The following is a 17573-nucleotide window of genomic DNA, read 5'->3' on the forward strand; positions in this document are numbered from 1 at the left end:
CACATAGTGTCATCGTGTCATCATGTTAACTGTAGGACAGTTTTTCTGCTTTTTTTTATCCTCAGCAACGTAACATTACGCTTTAGTGTAATGATGCTCTGACCTGTGGTTCCATTAAAGAACCGCCACCGACATGTAACACCATTCTTCCAAAATACACTCCCTCATTGTGCTCCACAGATGATTCAAATCTTGTTCATGCACATTTAACCACAGTCATTTAGTTACAGTGGCTTCAGAATACATTCCCTTTGTTGTGTTGTAGACTTAAAGGCCCCATATTTTACACCTTTCTGGGACTTAATTTGAGGTATTGATATATCAGTGGTTTAAAGTCATAAAAAACTGCTGCAAAGTGTATTTCCATGTCCTCTCTTCTGCCTCTCTCTGGAACCTCAGACAGAACAGGCTGTTTTCACCTGCCTCTTGAGCCCCTCCTCTGATTGGCTGACTGCACTTTGAGTGACATGCGACCAGGCCTATCACCGGTCTCATTCTGGCGCATTGACTCTCTGGTAAACACAGCTGAAAGTCACGTTATGTTTGGATACCAGCCACATATTTACAGTTGGTTAAAACAGGATGGTAATGAACGGTAAGTTACACCGTCCTCATATTTGTTCAAGTTTTAGCAGGACAGTCGGCTTGAGTTACAGTATGGAGTTTCAATACGGAGTAACGTCTACGTGGGTTTGGAGGCTGGACTGGTACCGGCTGGGTGGGGCTGAGAGACGAGTGCGATCCCATATGACTCATACGGGGGCGGAAGTACGAAAAGGGACGTTTCGATAAAATATTTCTTAGAATGGACTGATTGAAAAAGTCTGCGGAGTGACTGTTTTCATACTTTGAGGGTCCCTACTGACCCCCTTCAAGTAATTATGTATAGTAAAAGCCCAGATAATGTATTTTACACAATATGGGCCCTTTAAATAAAGTTTCCATCAATGAGCATCAGTCTAGCCTCAATTACACTTAATTCAATTAATTTTACAAATCTATTAAACGTCAAGCCACTGTATTTTGATCAGCAAAAAATATTTTATAGTTTTTTCAAGCTAAACTCCCCGACATCTTTTGATTACACTTTTTAAATTACATTTGGAGTTTTACTTGGTCTGACTAATCTAAACATCTAAAGATGTTAAACTGTGACTAGAAATAGGTATTCCTCCCTTGATGAATACATTTAATAATCAAGAAAATAATCAACTCATCAATCTTTGCAGCCCTACAGTGACCTCTTGTGCCTTGTGTGGAAGCACTTGTGAGTTTTCCCTTTAATTTGTCAGCATCCGTCCTTAAAATCCCAACCAAGTACTCAGTGCACCAGATGATTGATACTATGTTCCATATTGCCTCTTGTGCACAGTGCAATGTTATTGTGCAAATGAAGATAACATTATGTTAAATGAAATGGAGATAAATAACACAGAACTGTTCTACCATTAAAACATCTTGGTTATAAAGTGTGATTTCAGTTCAACTTTAATATCTCCTCCGCTTGCAGTTTCTCCAGCTGTGAACTGCAAGTGTTCAGATTCTCTTCCAACAGCAGCTGACATCCAAACAGCGCTGCTTGTAGAAATATGGATGTGCCATTGATTTATTTTTGCAGCAGACACATTAAAGTGGATTCATCGGTCAGTGAAACAGATGAAAAAACAACAAAAAAGGGTGAAGAAATAGTCATTTAGAAAATGTAACACTCAATAACAAAAAGTAGAAATGGTAAGTAATAACAAATGAGTAAAAATAGAATTACAACAAGTAAAACCATACATTAGGTTTTATAACCTGCATTAAGCTCACAGTCCTTTAACATGTGAACCAAACCCTGCTATAGTCAACGTCCTTCCCCGTCCCACTCACTCCAACGGGACAATCAAACATTTTCTGGGGGACTCTGGTGGCAACAGGAATCGTGTTGAAAGACTCATCCTCTGCTGTTTTCAACTTTTCCAACAATGTAAAAGCTGCGTCTGTCCACTGAGATAAAGACTGTGCAGATTCATATGGGAGGAAGCCGTTTACCAAAGACTACAGTTCTTTCTGAGGGGACATCTCACTGGGTGCAACACTGGACCACTCTTAAGGCCAAGAACGACGTAGAAGGATCTCCAAAGTGATGCTTTAGTTTAGTTTTGGATCTGGCACCATCACCTTTAGCCGGAGATCTGTATAGAAGAGCTATCTGATCTGCTTCAACGTGTCTCGGCCATTCGCATGAACAAAGCCGCAGACCTGACACCTGCTCGGCACCTGTTGATGAGTCGCATCAGGTCTAACTGGCAGACCTGTGAGGGTGAACTGGGAACGCCTGGAACTGAGGGGGTTTCCTACTTGTTGAGAAATGTTTCTGCCCTTCTTGGAAGAGGCTTGAGAAACTGAAACCGAGTGGACCGTGTTACAGAGGCTGCCATCTACACAGCTTTGTGGTTTTGAAGATCTCGCCCCCAGGGCTACTGTGGGAATATGGAGAGGTGGGGCTGTTAGAAGGAGTCATAAAAGCCATCTGGGCTTTGTACACCCGGAGAGAGAGCCATGGCATGTTCTCTGTGGGTGGTGGGCTTTATCAAGTAATATGAGACTTGTACTGTAAGAATATTTTTTTTCAAGTTAGAGTCATGAGAATGTTTAGATTTCAGTCAAATCTTCTTGTGCTGCAGGTGCTGCTTTCCCTCTGATGGGAACCTGTTTGTGTGGCAGCAGAATTTCCTAATTCTAAGACGAATAACACACACACACACACACACACACACACACACACACACACACACACACAAACTATATCAAACCTCAGTTTTCTACTGAGGCAACTTTAGGGCAAAACAACTTTTTTAGATTTTTCTGAAGAACATCAGACATTGCTCAGCTCTCTATGGACACTCACGTGTGCCACAAATGTTTAGACTCACTAAAGGAAACTGCACTTCATTGAATCAAACTCTTCAGCCCACAGTCTCAGGCTACCAGAGATTTTCATTAATTAGAGATCATTTTTCAGAAGGTCACTTTAAAATTCATTCTCATCGTAATGCATCAAATAGTTAATATTCATTTTTACAGATCACGAGAGACATGATTTAACACAGTAAACTAAATCACCCAGGTCTCAACATCTGATTGGTGAACTGTGTAATATGACAAAATAGGTGATAAAATAAACTTAAATGCAGTCTGGTGTTCGAATGGAGACTATTTTCTCTGCGTTTGACTGTTAGGTTGAATTTTTTTATTTTCTTTTATCTAACTTCTAAATTCCCCACAGTGACCTATTTTACCTCCACATCCCGATGGCTTCATCTCTGCGGACCAAAATGCAATGCAACAGCACTCGCTCTGCTGCTGTAACTGTCCGTTTCCACAGCTAGTGTTCGCTCCACGTACACCTGCACCCTGCAGCTGAATGCAACATGTCCTGGCAGTTACTTGTGAAGGACGATCTAAGAAATCAAGCTCTGTTCAACATGTATCAAATATTTCCACCTACACACGGTAGTATGTAGAATGTGGATGTTGCTGCCCTCTTTCCAGGAAGGCAAACCAGATCTATCTCACGAAGAAACGCACTGTGGAAATCATGGAGCTACTTTAAGGTGAAATAAATTATGGATGACGGTGTAATAGCATTGATAATCGCTTATAATAAAAATAAATTGACAAACATTTATTTTATGTATTTTTTGGGTATACAAAATGCCAAAGCCAATTTAAGGTAATGTGTGTTATTGGGGTATTACAAAAATAGGACAAAGTGGTGGAAATCTCTCAACTGTAAACCGGAAGATATTAAACGCCTCAATAAATAATGTGAGTAGGGGGATTTCCTTTAACATGCCTCATATGGATTTATAACATAACTTAAATATGTAATTAAAAGCATTGAATGCACTTAAACCTTCGTCATTACATCCCTGAACACATCTTTACATATGACCGTAGCCTGGTCTGCTCTTTACTGCAAAGTGGTTTGGGTCAGAGCAACATTGGCCTGAATAAAAAAAAGCCCCTGCTACGTGTTGATCGTGTGGCATTTTGGTTGTTGTCTGTCCCTGTCGTCACCGCGAGGAAAAGGCAGAGGACCAGTTTAAAGGCCAGTTAGGGGAGGCTGTGGGCGAGAGATGAAGATTATACAGCCTGGTGGCAGGAGTGCTGCTCAGCATAATGGGGTTTATAGGCCTGGGGGCAGAGTTTGTTTTACGCCCTGCCGGAGGAGGTGATGACAGGAGCGAGCGATGGAGGAGCAGGAGAGACAGCCTGATTATTAAACCTTGCCACATGGAGAGTGGATGTGTTGTGAAGGTCCTGGTGGTGGATGAGTTCAGCCGGCACATGAGGAGGAGGTGGAGGAAGGTGGCGGGCGGAGGAGCACAAAACACCAAAAATTGGATTTGTCTTCAGGTGGTTGAGGTCCCCTTGGCCTGGGTGTGGGAAGATCAATGTCACTATCGGCCCTAATGGATGCGGTTGCCAGATAGGGCTGTTTCTGATAAGGGATGAGTATTGGCTTTAGTGGTGGAGACACAAGCTTGGTTAACGCTGTGTTTAAAAGAGCTTCTCCTTTCTCTGTGGGAGAAAACTTTGTGTTTCGGGGTGTACACAGGCATAAGCGTTCAAGCATTCAACCCTTGCTCGCTAGTCACGACAGCCCAAATGTTCAGTTTGGTATCACACAGGTTGGGATCCCTGCAGCCGGTGGCGTGCTGTTTCACCATCAGATACGGATCAGGGCTCAGTTAGGGCCTCGGAGGCTGTGGAGAGTTCGGTCTTGAGATAGCGTGTGAGGTGGGAGGAGGGAGGACAAGATGCAGAAAGGGCAGGAGGAGAAAGACAGGCGGTGTGTTCTCAACCCCAGCGGCGTATCTGCCCCACTTCCTCTCGCCACGCCATTCCAGCACAGCGATGGCAGAGGTTTCACCCCAGGGCAGCAACTGCCGCTGAGGGCCCGGGACCTGAACATAACTCAGGGCAAAGACAGCGGCCGCGTGTCTCTCCAACCAAAATGCCAGCACAGCACAACACACAGCAACACAAGGCTGAGGCACGGGAGGCGTGAGCAGCCTCATCCATGGAGCAGCGGCAGAAATACTAGGTGGCAAGCTTTCCGTCTTCATATGAGGCGCATTAATCCTCACAGTGGCTCCCATCTTTATTCATTTATCGGCCTGTGGTGTCCACTCAATCAGTGAGTTAAAGGCTGGCCTGATGGAGCGAGCCCTGCACACCCACCGGAGAGAGGAGGAGGAGAAGGAGGGGAGGTTGTACTCCACAGCCTGAGCAGACACTGCAGTACAGAGATACAAACAGAGTGGGTTGGGGAGGAAGAGGAGGAAATGTGAGGGGGCTCGTTTAAATAATGAGGCAAGGGGAGTGTGTGTGTGTGTGTGTGTGGGGGGACAACTGGAGGTGAAAAGAGAACAGCCTTGCATCAAGAGTGAGCGAGATTGAGAGGTTCAAAGTAAAAAGGGGGGGGAGCAGTCAATATGAAGAGCGAGTGGTGGGGAGAGATCCAGGACGACACCTCCACAGACTACTGAGGTATGTATGTGTGAGGGAGAGGGAGGGAGACGAGGAGGAGAGGGATGTGGTGGTGGTGGTGGAGAGTGTGTGAGAGTTAGAGAGAGGGAGGGATATCCACTGCACTGTTGTGTGACTTGAAATTTAATAGAGAGAGAGAGGGAGGGAGGCAGGAAGGCAGCAGGGGAGGGGGAGAGAGACGAGAGAGAGGAAGGAGCGACGCAATGCAAAAGCAGCGAGCGGGAGCCGTTGTTGTTGGAATTACAGAGGACTGGGACGGGCTGTGGGCGCTGCTAGACCCTCACTGCAGAGCGTGGAGCTGTGGGGAGGGGGTGGGGGTCAAGTGAGCGAGAACATATTGTGCATAAAGTGGAAAAGGGCAACCAAGGCCATGTGGCGTGTCTGTGTGTGTCTGTGTGTGTGCAATGTTTAATAAGAGAAACAGGTTGGCCACCCTGTTGCTGCAACCTGACTAAATATGTTAGGGTCAGTCATTACCTTGTTCCCCATCTACATCATGCTTCTCTGAGTGTGTGTGTGTGTGTGTGTGCGTGCGCGTGCGTGTGTGTGTGTAATAGAGCAGTGCTGGAAGCAGGACACGTGCATGTGTGAGGAGTGTGTGTGTGTGAGAACACGTGCCCGTGATGGAGAGCTGGCGTTGAGGTGCAAGGATGTGAGAAAGAGTGATCCTCCGAGTCTCGATATAGAACGTTATCAATCCAGCACTAATCACCCGTCTGAACACCCCCACCACCACCACCACCACCACCGCTCCCCCCAACGTTCACCCATCGCTCTCCACCTCCCTCCTTCTTTCCCTCTGCTATCTGATGGACGCACTCAACCACCCACCCACCCGCCACTCTCGCATCCTCGTGATGATGTCCCGCTGAGGTGATTGACAACTCAACCCTGACCAGATCTGTGACCTTAACCTGACCTTAACCCCCACACACAACACACGCACACACACACACACACACACACACACACACACGCACACACACACACACACACACACACACACACAATCTTAGCTTTCCTCTCTAACTTTACATGAATGACATAATTTCACGCTTTCTTTGAATAGGAAATCTAGTTTCTGTAAAAAGAACTCAGACACACCAGCATATACATGCTGTATCGATATATATATATATATATATATATATATATATATATATATATTTATTTATATTTATTTGATGGGAGCTGCAATGGCAGGCAGGACACAAATCCAATGAGACGGTGCTGTACAGGTGTATGTGTGTGCTTGAGCGTTGCCAAGGGAACCGGCCAAGCAGCAAATGTCCCTTGTAACAAGCTGTAAACACCACCATCATCGTATTATAGAGACATGAGCGCATGGACACATGTCAGGAATCAAATACTACATAAAACAAAATGAGACAAAATGTGCAGTTTAACACTGGAGAGGAGAATTGTGGGGTTCATACAGCTAATTGTAATTCTAATCATTATGAGCATTATTATCGCCATTACAGTTGATGCTTGTGTCGTATGTCATCTAATTTTGGCTTGTTCATATTTAAACCTGCGCCATGGGCTGTGTGCAGGTCTGGTGCAACGTGCATGGTCTGCAGAGAGCAATATAGACACTGTGATGTTTGTTTGTTTATTTGCATGTAAAACAAAAGAGGACGATGCAGTAAATAAACATATTAAGTTTCATTTTCACTGTACCAGCAGCAGCAGCAGCAGCAGCAGCAGCAGCGGCGGTGCAGTCCGACATCCCCGCACCGTCCTGCAGCAGTGGTTCCATCCACCTGAAGATCTCTGAGACAATTCTCATTACCAGCGGTGGCAGCAGCACCTGGAGAGGGTGAATCAATCTGAGAGAGAGAGAGAGAGAGGAGGGAAACAGTGAGGGAGACGGAGAGAGAGGAGAGAGATAAATAGAGGAGGGAAACAGTGAGGGAGAGAGAGAGAGAAAGAGAGAGAGGAGGCAAACAGTGAGGGAGAGAGCGAAAGAGAGAGAGAAAGAGAGAAAGAGGAGGGAAACAGTGAGAGAGGGAGAGAGAGAGAGGAGGAGAGAGAGAGAGAAGGGAGAGAGAGAGAAAGAGATAGAAACAGTGAGACAGAGAGAGAGAGAGGAGAGAAAGAGAGGAGAGAGAGAGAGGGAGAGAGAGAGAGAGAAGGGAGAGAGAGGAGAGAGAGAGAGAGAGGAGAGATAGAAACAGTGAGGGAGACAGAGAGAGAGAAAGAGAGGAGGGAACAGTGAGGGAGACGGAGAGAGAGAGAGAGGAGAGATAGAAACAGGAGGGAGAGAGGGAGAGAGAGAGGAGAGAGACTCGGCTCTGCAGTGGAATACTCGCTGGTTTGAGGGAAGGCGAAGCTCTCGGAGTTATCGGAGCTCAGATGCGTTTCAGGAGCGGATCGTGAAATAAAAAGGTAAGAGAGACGATGACATCCACACAGACGTGGTGCACACGCATGTGCGCGCATTCTCCTGTTGGTCACGCGTGTGTGTGCGTGCGTGCATGTGTGCGTAACCGGGCAGTTTGTGCATTTGCAACAAAACTACTAATTAGAAATCCTTGTCCACGATGTGATGTGTGCGTGCGTGTGTGTAGGCCCCCCCCCACCGCGGCTCAGGATTGACATGTTTGACGCGTGAGATAATTATTTCGGGGGGTGGACAACAATTAAATAGATCAATACATTTCCAATTTCTGATTGCTTCATCAATACGCACGATTTCAAACTTTTTCTACACCCTCACCATTGTATACTTGAGTCTCTTTCTATTGTATTTCCAAATGTGCTCGTGAATGCAAGTTGATAATACTAATCTAACCTTGGCGGTGGCAGGAGCCTCCACCGGAGCACACGCTGTTGACAGGGTTTAATGTGTGATCCGGTTTGCGCGCAGCTCTCACTCACACACACTCACCCAAACCTGCCTAATCGCACCAGTTTACAGTGTTAATTTGTGCGTCGGGGGCCGTGGCCCCTGCTCGATGACCCCAGATTTGGAGGAAAAATGCGCAGCCACCTTGCGGCTTATGCGCGGTGGGTTAAGCTCTGAGTCAGAGCCCGGGATCCCTCAGGCTGGAGAACAAGGAGCAGATAGATTAGGACTGATGAATGAAGATCTACTGCCTCTATCTGCAACACAATGATACGGTTATGAGAGGATTTAAATGCTAATGTGCGGTGTTTCAGGGAAATCCGAGCAGGCTGGGAACTGGCGGGAGGAGGTGTGTGTGTGTGTGTGTGTGCGTGCGTGTGTGTGTGTGTCTGATGTGGACGAGCCGGATGATCTCCTGAGTTTTATGATAGACAGAATAAGTTATTAATGGTGGGAGGTGAAGTGGGGCACTGGGGCAGGATTTGACAAGAGAGGGGTGTGGGCTCCAACATGGAGGGACATGGGGATGATGTCCCCCCCCCATCCTCCTCACTCTGCAAGTTTTTCCATCTGAAGGAAATTGTGGTGCTGAGCTTTAAAGCATCTCTGCCGGACACATTACTGGACAATGGATGTGGTGTCATTTTTGATGTTCTTTCATCCCCCACGGGACGATTATTCTCTTCTGTTTTGCTGCTTGTATTTTACGACCTGTGTATTTTATTCATGCACCCGTATTAGATTTTATGCCTGTTCCAGTACCTGTAAACTCCTACACCGTCGTAGCCCAGCCGTCAAATGAGAGACCACGACACATGCCATTTACGAGCCCCTGCTTCACGACATATTCTCTCCATTAGATCCAAAATAGACCCAGTGATGTAAAACTTTAAGAGGACGGTATACTTTTATGTAGCCTGTGAAAGTATGTATTTTATCCACTCATATTGTGGTGGCTCTGAGTTCATATAGTGAGGAAGTAGGGCTTCATCCTCAGCTGATCATGACCTGTGTGCAACAGCACCAGTCACCACAAGGCCTGGGCTTCATGACAGGCTTGTCACATGGTATCACATTTAAAAGGCAAGGCTGGGCTCAGGGAAGTGCTTCAAATGTCAAGACGCACGAGCGAGGCCTAAATATCAGTGGAATTTGTTCATCCCGAACTTGGGACGCTGAACTTTTTCAACTCGTCGACACCAACGCGTTGCCAAATGAATTCAAAACTTTGCTCAGGTTACATAAAGCCAGTCATTTATGAGAACCCAGCCACTCGTCAGGGAAACAAGGAAGCATTTATTTAAATTCTGTCATGTGGTTTTAACGTTGGAGGGATTTAAACTCCTGCAAGCCTCATTCGGGAAATTGGTGGCAGGGAAATTCGAGAGCACGCTGTCCTGAATAAGTAAAGGTCCGGAAGTGGAGGGAATCTATTGCACGATTTAGATCCATCCAGCTTTTCAAATCCTGAAGGTGCAGAGTCACGCCACCTCTTGACCTAATATGCATGTTATTAAAATTGAACAATGTCATGATTCACAAGGAAAGGTTAACATGGATTAGTTAATGGGATGCAGGTGGAATGTTTTATTCAGTTTTATTCCTCCTTAAAGGATTCTGCACCTGTAACAGGCTCCACATTCAGACACCTCCACCGGAGGCTTCATTCTCCTCATCGTGGTGGACAAGTGAGAAAAGTGTAACCATCAAACATACTTTTAATAACTGATACAGCAGGTCCACTTTTACTCCTCTGCAGCGGTTGGAGGAAAACACTTTTTTTACTTTTCCACCAGCCTGATGACTTCCTGTGGTCATCTTGCTAATTTTAACATAGGTGCAAATCCGATCGCAGAGTCCTTCCCGTGTCACAAAGTAAACAGCGGCTGAGTGATTTCAGTCATCTGAGGAATCAGGCCAGGCCCTGCTTTAATTTTCCGAGGCTCCCAACTTACACATGGCCGATGAGCTTGATGAAAACAAGCAAGCAGGTTAACAGGGACATGGTAAATTACACCTGCACACCTGGCCTAGAGGGAAGGTGTGACTTTGAGATAATGCTCGGCCCTCCGCTCCTCCGCCGCCGTTGGATTTGTGGAGCCAATGCGATTTATTTCCGGAGGAGATGTGGAGAAGTCGCAGCAAATCCTCCGAAACCAAACACGCGAGGTGGGAAAGGTCACGGGAGGAGTCCAGCATATAAATGATTACCCCCCAAAACACAGCCCAATGTCAATGATTTGTGTGTCTCTCAAAAGACGCCCGGGATGCTTTCAATCTGGTTTGTCTAGTTTGCCTTTCCTCGTCCCCGTACTGTACTCAAAAGGACAAAGGACTGCATTAATTCCGAGGGACGTCTCTGCTGCTACATTAAAATGCAAAGAGTGAAACTGTTGCCCTAAATTTGGAGTCTGTGTGCGCGTGCGTTCGGGCATGCACGTGTTTTAATGCACATTTCTGTGTGTGTGGCAGAGGGCCAGAGAGAGACAGATTATAGATGACACTAAAACTGCTCTAATCAGGGCAAGCTGGTCGCTGATCTCTTCATAGGGCGAGGGTGTCATTGATTGATGGCTGCACGACTTGCTGATGTACACAGGTTGAAGGGTGAGGAGAGACTCGCTGATCAGCAGGAGAGGCTGAGAATTGAAGGAACAACCTCCGGCTGTCCCTTAATAATGCAGCACGACGAGGCCCCCCCCCGATCGGAGACACTGGGATCATATCACACATGTCGCTGCCGGCCGCCACGTGCTCAAGCCATGCCTGAACCCGCAGACAGAGATCTGAGATTCTGTTTTTTCGCATGATATGGCACAATTTGAATCTCGGTAACCGGGGGGGCGGGAGTGCATCAGCACTGACCCATCCGCTGCAGAAATGCTAAGCTGCCTATGATGGCGGGGGGGTATAATTAGCCAAGATTGGTTGATTGAGTTTCCCCATCCAGACCTGGGTGTTGGCCCTTCGGGGATCATGATGTCTGCCCGGGTATTAATTATTGAATAATAGTTGGGAGAACGGCAATGGTTAATGACACAAAATGAATGCAATAATCCATTGAATTGACATAATTAGAAACGGTGAGATTTCCCCAGAGGAAAATATCCTCATCATGACCTGAAGTGGAGAGGGAAGCCTGGAAAGTGGACCGGAGCGATTCATCTGCCTTCCCTCCTCGTGCCCTGTGCGTCAGTGCTCTGCCAAATATCCGATCATCTGTTTAGGGAAGATGGTCAAAAAGTGGCCGTTCGCTCGCGTGTCATCGCAGTAACTCCACAGGCTGAGACAGTCCGGACGCAGTTGGGTGCATGCCGTTTGAAATGGGCTGGCCGGGGAGAGAGAGCGGTCAGCCCTGCGTGTCTGATATTGAATTTGGCAAAGAGAAGAGATATTATCTTCTCCTGGTTAGATTAAGTATTAGTAAATGTGATTGGGTAATGAAGGCGGTCAGGCCTCGGTGACCACCGCGCTTTGCGGCTACTGCCAGCTTGGCTGCGTCTCGGCACAGAGTCTTGAGGGAGTTTGTTTCGGGTCAGTGACAGCATAAGAGCTCAATACAGCATTGCAGAGTCAGGCTGGGGCCTTTCCTCTGTCTGCCTCACTGACTGGCTGCGCTGGCTGGAGGCACAACGGTAGTGGCATACTGATGCTGCTCATGATGACAGTATAAATATTGATGATGTAGATGGCAAGAAACGGATAGTGCATGAGAGCAGTAAACATAAAATTATAACTCTGATGACCAAAGTGTGATGCTTAACAGGTTTTTTCCCCTCCTTGTTGTTGTTATTTTCCGTGCTGTGATTCAATCCTGACACAGACAGGTTTGGTTTCCACGGCGCTCTGAGAGATCACGACGAGGCTCCCGGAGAGAAGCGTGGGCGCTCTGTCGCACCAGAACCAGACGTCCTTTTTGGATCTGGTTGGATGTTGTCGTATTTTCAGGGGCGGCAATTTGGTGATGTCACAATGGGATGGTGGCGATGAGACATGCCAGCAGAGGTCCCGGGAGGCTGCTGAGGGCCACGGAGGAGGTAGTTAGGGAGGCTACGCCCCATCGACGTGATAAATCACAGATTGGGCCGTGCGGTTGGGACGATTACTCTCGGTGCCATCACGTGAACCCGTACATGCCTTCACTATTTGTTTTCCCAGGTCCCTGGACTCTCCGCGATATATGTAGAGTGTTGACTCAGTTGTACGAGTTTATTTATATATTTTGCCCTTCTTGCACTTTTCTGTCGTCATATTGGATTGGGTGGTGCAGTGGCGAGGCATTCAGGCTCAAATTTCACTGTGTGGACTTTTGAAACTTTGGTCGATAATTGGTGAGGTAAGGTGCTCGATGTGCCATATAAAGCCCAAGTGAGTCCTAATTTGGACATTTTATTAAAAGTTGGAAGCCATAACAGCCTATCAGGAGAATTGAGAGCCAATTTTCCTCTCAGCTGTGTGCCTCTGGTGACCCCTGTCTAATGATATAGCAAACTAACCTGCAGATAACTATAGTCATCAGTCACTGACCTCTTCAGAAGCATGGTCGTCTGGAAGTTTACAGAAAGACTTTTCCATCACATTGCAGGGTTTACTGAAGTGACGCCCCGCTTTGGGAGCTGCAGATCAGGGCCGCGGACACCCCGAGCCCCCGCCAACGTGACGGAGACACGCAAGACGGTGAGTGGTTACTATGGCAGGTTACTATGGCAACCTCAGGTCTCTGTGAGAGCTTCCATTTCGCACAGCGTGGGAGAGAGAGGGAGAGAGAGAGAGAGGGGTGGAGAGAAGAACCCGCAGAGAGGGGAAGGGTGGAGAAATCGGCAGAGGAGGTGAGGTGTGGAAATAAACATGCCGTAGGTGAGGGAAAGGGAAGGGGGCGCAGAGAGGAGCAGATGCGGAGGTTGTAAGAGAAGAAAAAGTGATGGAGAGGTGTGAGTGATGGGGTGAGACTGAGGTGTGAGAGGAGCTGATCGGAGGGCAAGGAGGACGATCACATGGCCCGCTAGACCAGATCTGCACCGCATCCACGCATATGCTGGAATATTTCAACGGTGCTCTGTAATCATTCTGCTGCTGCACAGTGTGTTTCCACTCTTTATCTCTCCTTCTCTCCCCCTTCCTTCTCGTTCCTCTCCCTCACCTCACTGATTTGGTTGGCAAGGCGCTCGGCTGCGAGAGACATTGTGTCAGTCTTGGTGACTGGTCTCCATGGAGACGTCCATCAGTCAGTCCGTGTCAGAGTTTCGTGGGCAAAGCCTTATCGTGTTTGTCAGTGTGAGTGTTTATCTGTCTGTGTATTAGTCGGTGTGTCACTCATACAGAAGGCTGGGGCGAGGCCTGGATCGATGGGAGCCAACACAGTGTTGCTTATCATGCATGCACGCACACGCTGTTTGTTTGTTTGTTTGTTTGTTTGTTTGTAAAAAGGCAGTCATCTATACAGGAAACTGTAAGGTCTGGTGGACGGTCAAGGTGCAGGAGATGCACTGACAGATGGACCCATAATTAAAGCGTATCCACCTCTGCTCCACATGTTGCACCACACTGTCTGAATGTTTATTTCCCTTTTTTTTCTCCCCTCTGAAATTCTAATTAGGCACCGAGCCCCCCGCTACACTCTAAAATCTGTTGCCGTACACCGCAGACGTCGGCTAATGTTACACAACCTGCTTTTTTCATGTAATTTGATGTTGTTAACTTGTGTGGTTCAGCAACAAGACACTGTGGTTGTATCTTATTTCTGATTCATTATAGTTAATAATGCAATGTGTTTTAGCATTAGCCCTCTTTTTTGACACTTACATACAGATGCGTGCAAATGCTGCCATGTCGCCATATTTGTGTATAATATATTGTTAACCTTGACTTATATTTATAGAAAACTGCACTACTTTCTTTTGGACCCATTTCTTATTATTCATATTTTAAGTTAGGATTGTTAATCTTTCTTCTATTCTGATTTTCTTTCTAAGATATGTGGCATGAGGGGAGGCAACAACTCCATTTGTAGAATCTTGTACTGATGACCTTGACCTTGAGTAGTAAGGGAACTTGTAATACTTGAAACGAATTTGCTTATTTTGATTAGAGGCTCCTGTGTTTGCATGTTTAACACGCTCGGGTGGAGCAGCTGGGTGGAGTGTGTGCATGATGGGAGAATTCAAGGGGGTTCTTTTGAACTTAACCAAATCCACCTCTTAACAGGAGCACCGCATGAAGAGGAAAAGTTAGGGCCGTTCAAAAAGGCCTGTGACTGAGGCTACTTTTGTTGCCTTTTACATTAGTTACTTAAAAATATAATGTGTAACAATTCTTCATTAAAATGTATATTATATATTTTGTTGGCTTGTGTAATTACAGTCATCCAAAAAGTTTCCAACTATGTTCATACCCAGATAATTCCCCAGTTTCATTCAAGGTAATGGGATGTTTTTTTTTGGTCGTCTATTAATTGCATCATATCAGCTTCCTCCCTTTGTCCGTATCTGCTATAACTTCAAATGATCTATGATGAAGGAAACACACGCTGCTGCTAGCCAGTTAGCCACTCAGCTGTTTTCCCTTCCACTGTTTGTATTGATCACTTGTAATGAATCGCAGAAACAAATTGCTGCGTCACATGAATAAAACCTAAATACATGACCTCATCTGGGAACATGATTTGCATCAGGTAGATTGTGATCTGCAGTGGTGGTGAGGACAACTGCCATGATCCCACACTGCTTCACAATGTCATTAAACTATTTTTTTGAAGTTGCATATTGTTTGTTTAATATCGTCACAAAAAAGGATACGTTTTAATAATCATCATCAATTAGAATAACTTATTAATGACCAAACAGTAAAATTCTTCAGTGCAGCCTGATAAAGACACATCACAATGACATCGACATAGACAGGGATGACACTGGACAATACCTGGACAGGACCACATCACATAGAGTAGAGTAAAGTGCAAAGTGTTTACAGTGCATGTCCATCATGGTTGTTGCAAGGAGTTCAGAGTCCTTCACGGTTGTGGGGAAGAACGTTTTGAAACGCGATCATTTGGTGGATAAAGATCTGTTGCGCCTCTTCGGTCGTAACGGTGAAAACAGATGGTGAGCAGAATGGGAGGGATCAGAGAACTTTTGTGCCCTTGTGATGGTGCGTTTGTGGTGCAGAGATTCAATGGATGGGAGGGGGGTGCCAGTGATCTTTGATGATTTGTCGACCATGCATTGCATTTTTTGACGTGATTGACTGTTGAGGCTGCCGCACCAGACTGTTATGGAGGAGGTGAGTGCCTTCATTGATGCTCGTGTAGAACTGGAGGAGGAGGTTCTGTTTGATTTTGAACATTTCGCTCCTCTTTTAGCCAAACGTTGAATCATTGCAGAAGTTTGAGAAATGACTAAATCACTTGTCCCTGTCTGGTGCCCGGCCCAACTGAGCCCTCTTCCCAACCCACATGCCCCAACCAATGAAGCAGCTGCACTCCCAACTGAAGAGGGAAGTGGGCAGCTTTGAGCTGAATCATGTGTCAGTTGCTAACTTTAACTTTATTATAATAAAAATTACTAATGGTCAAATCCTTATCAAAAAGAAGAATTCATTCACAGGAATTTCTCACACAATTATATTCGTCCTTTGGCGCCACCATCCCCCCCCCTCTTTTCTTTTACATTTTACAGCTGCTTATTTTCTACTTGAGAATATTTATGCTCACTTTCTTCTTTTCTTTGTTATTCTGTAGAAGATGTAAAGTTAGCAGAGGTTAATTTACAATTCAGTTGTATTTATTATAGCTTCCATTAATAATTCAATGTTTGCCCTAAAAGATGCCTGAAGCACATTTCTTATAGAGTTTGTCAGTTCTGCATTAAATGGTGCACGCATGTCTGCACACAGTTTTCAGAGCTGGTGGGGCCCCACTGTAACATTTGTTTGTGGGCCTCCAAATCCCTGGCAGCGCCCCTGCCTGGTACCTCTGCAACTCCACTTTGAGAATCAGGGAGCTGTGTCTTGGTATGTGGTTGGTCAGTACACCTGTCTCTGACCATTAGATTCATATTTAATAACAAGAGTGCACCCTGTGGGGAACTGCACCACCTAAATGGTGCAAAATATAAATCCCCTCAGAGTGCGTTACACACAAATTACTGGAAAAAATGCAGAGGATGACACTTACTGTACGTGCTGCTCCAGAGAAGCTAAAAAAGGAAACTGCATTGTAAAAATAATTGAAGTTAAATTAAGCATTGCACAGACAATGTGTTTAATCCAATATTTTTTATTTTCAAAACATATAGTGTTTGTACTTGCTAAAAATGTCAAACCACATAATTTGCAAAATAAAATCAATCTCCGCAAATTTCTATAATGTACCATGGGGAATCCATTACAGATAGAGGTCTGGTACAATTTAGGAGGATCTTTGGAAATGGAAATGGAAAATAATATTCACAATTATGTTTGTATCAGTGTATAATCACCTAAAACTAATCATTGTTTTCATTACCTTTGAATGATCAGCAGCCGGTCCTCTTGCATGGAGTCTGCCATGTTGCACCTCCATGTTTCTACAGAAGCTCAGAATGGACAAACCTAACACTGGCTTTAAACATTGTCCTTTGCGTTCTTACTTTACCAAAAGGCCACCACAGTTTCTACACCCTTGGACGGGGAGGCTGAGGTGAAGGGTTGCTCACTTAGTTGCAAAATTCACCTTCACCACTAGATGCCACTAAATCCCACACAATGAATCTTTAATACGTATTGTCGCCTTATCAGCTGTGTATTCAGGCTGCATCCTTCGTAGGATGCGGTCTACCCATCCCATAAAGACCGCCTCCCTTTTACCATGTGTAACGTTAGCTGTTCAGTTCAGTTGACATTGGATGTCTCACTGCTTGTCGGCGCCATTCCCTCTTTGAAAAATGTTTTGTCATTGGGGTGCAATGAATCCCAGGATTCATAGGTTGGTCCGGGAATGATCCACCAGTTGAAGTCATCGTTTCTCTGGGATGTATGGACACATTTGTCAGCCGCGTTTGAAGGAGCCTTAGAAATGGGACAGTCTAGTCATGTTGCTGTTGTGCAATCTGTCTTCAAATGCAGCCTCCGAAGGATGTGGCCCCTGAAATGAGACACAGCTATTGTTTTACGATGATGCATTAAGTGTAAACTCTTTTAAAGCATG

At 45.7% G+C, this 17573-nt stretch overlaps 1 protein-coding gene across 2 annotated transcripts in view; it reads left to right on the plus strand.

Moving 5' to 3' along the window:
- The first annotated feature begins 7719 nt into the window (after positions 1 to 7719).
- lrrc4ba (leucine rich repeat containing 4Ba) overlaps positions 7720 to 17573 on the plus strand; it is a 35805-nt gene continuing 25951 nt past the window's right edge. Inside the window, exons 1-2 of one of the 2 annotated variants that reach the window (XM_035179836.2) lie at positions 7720 to 7932; positions 12978 to 13069. The gene's annotated coding sequence lies outside the window, so the exon portion shown is untranslated. The remainder of the gene's footprint in view (positions 7933 to 12977; positions 13070 to 17573) is intronic. The other variant, XM_035179835.2, reaches the window with a different exon arrangement.

The sequence above is a fragment of the Hippoglossus stenolepis genome, chromosome 16 (genome assembly GCF_022539355.2).
Source record: "Hippoglossus stenolepis isolate QCI-W04-F060 chromosome 16, HSTE1.2, whole genome shotgun sequence".
Lineage (NCBI taxonomy): Eukaryota > Metazoa > Chordata > Actinopteri > Pleuronectiformes > Pleuronectidae > Hippoglossus > Hippoglossus stenolepis.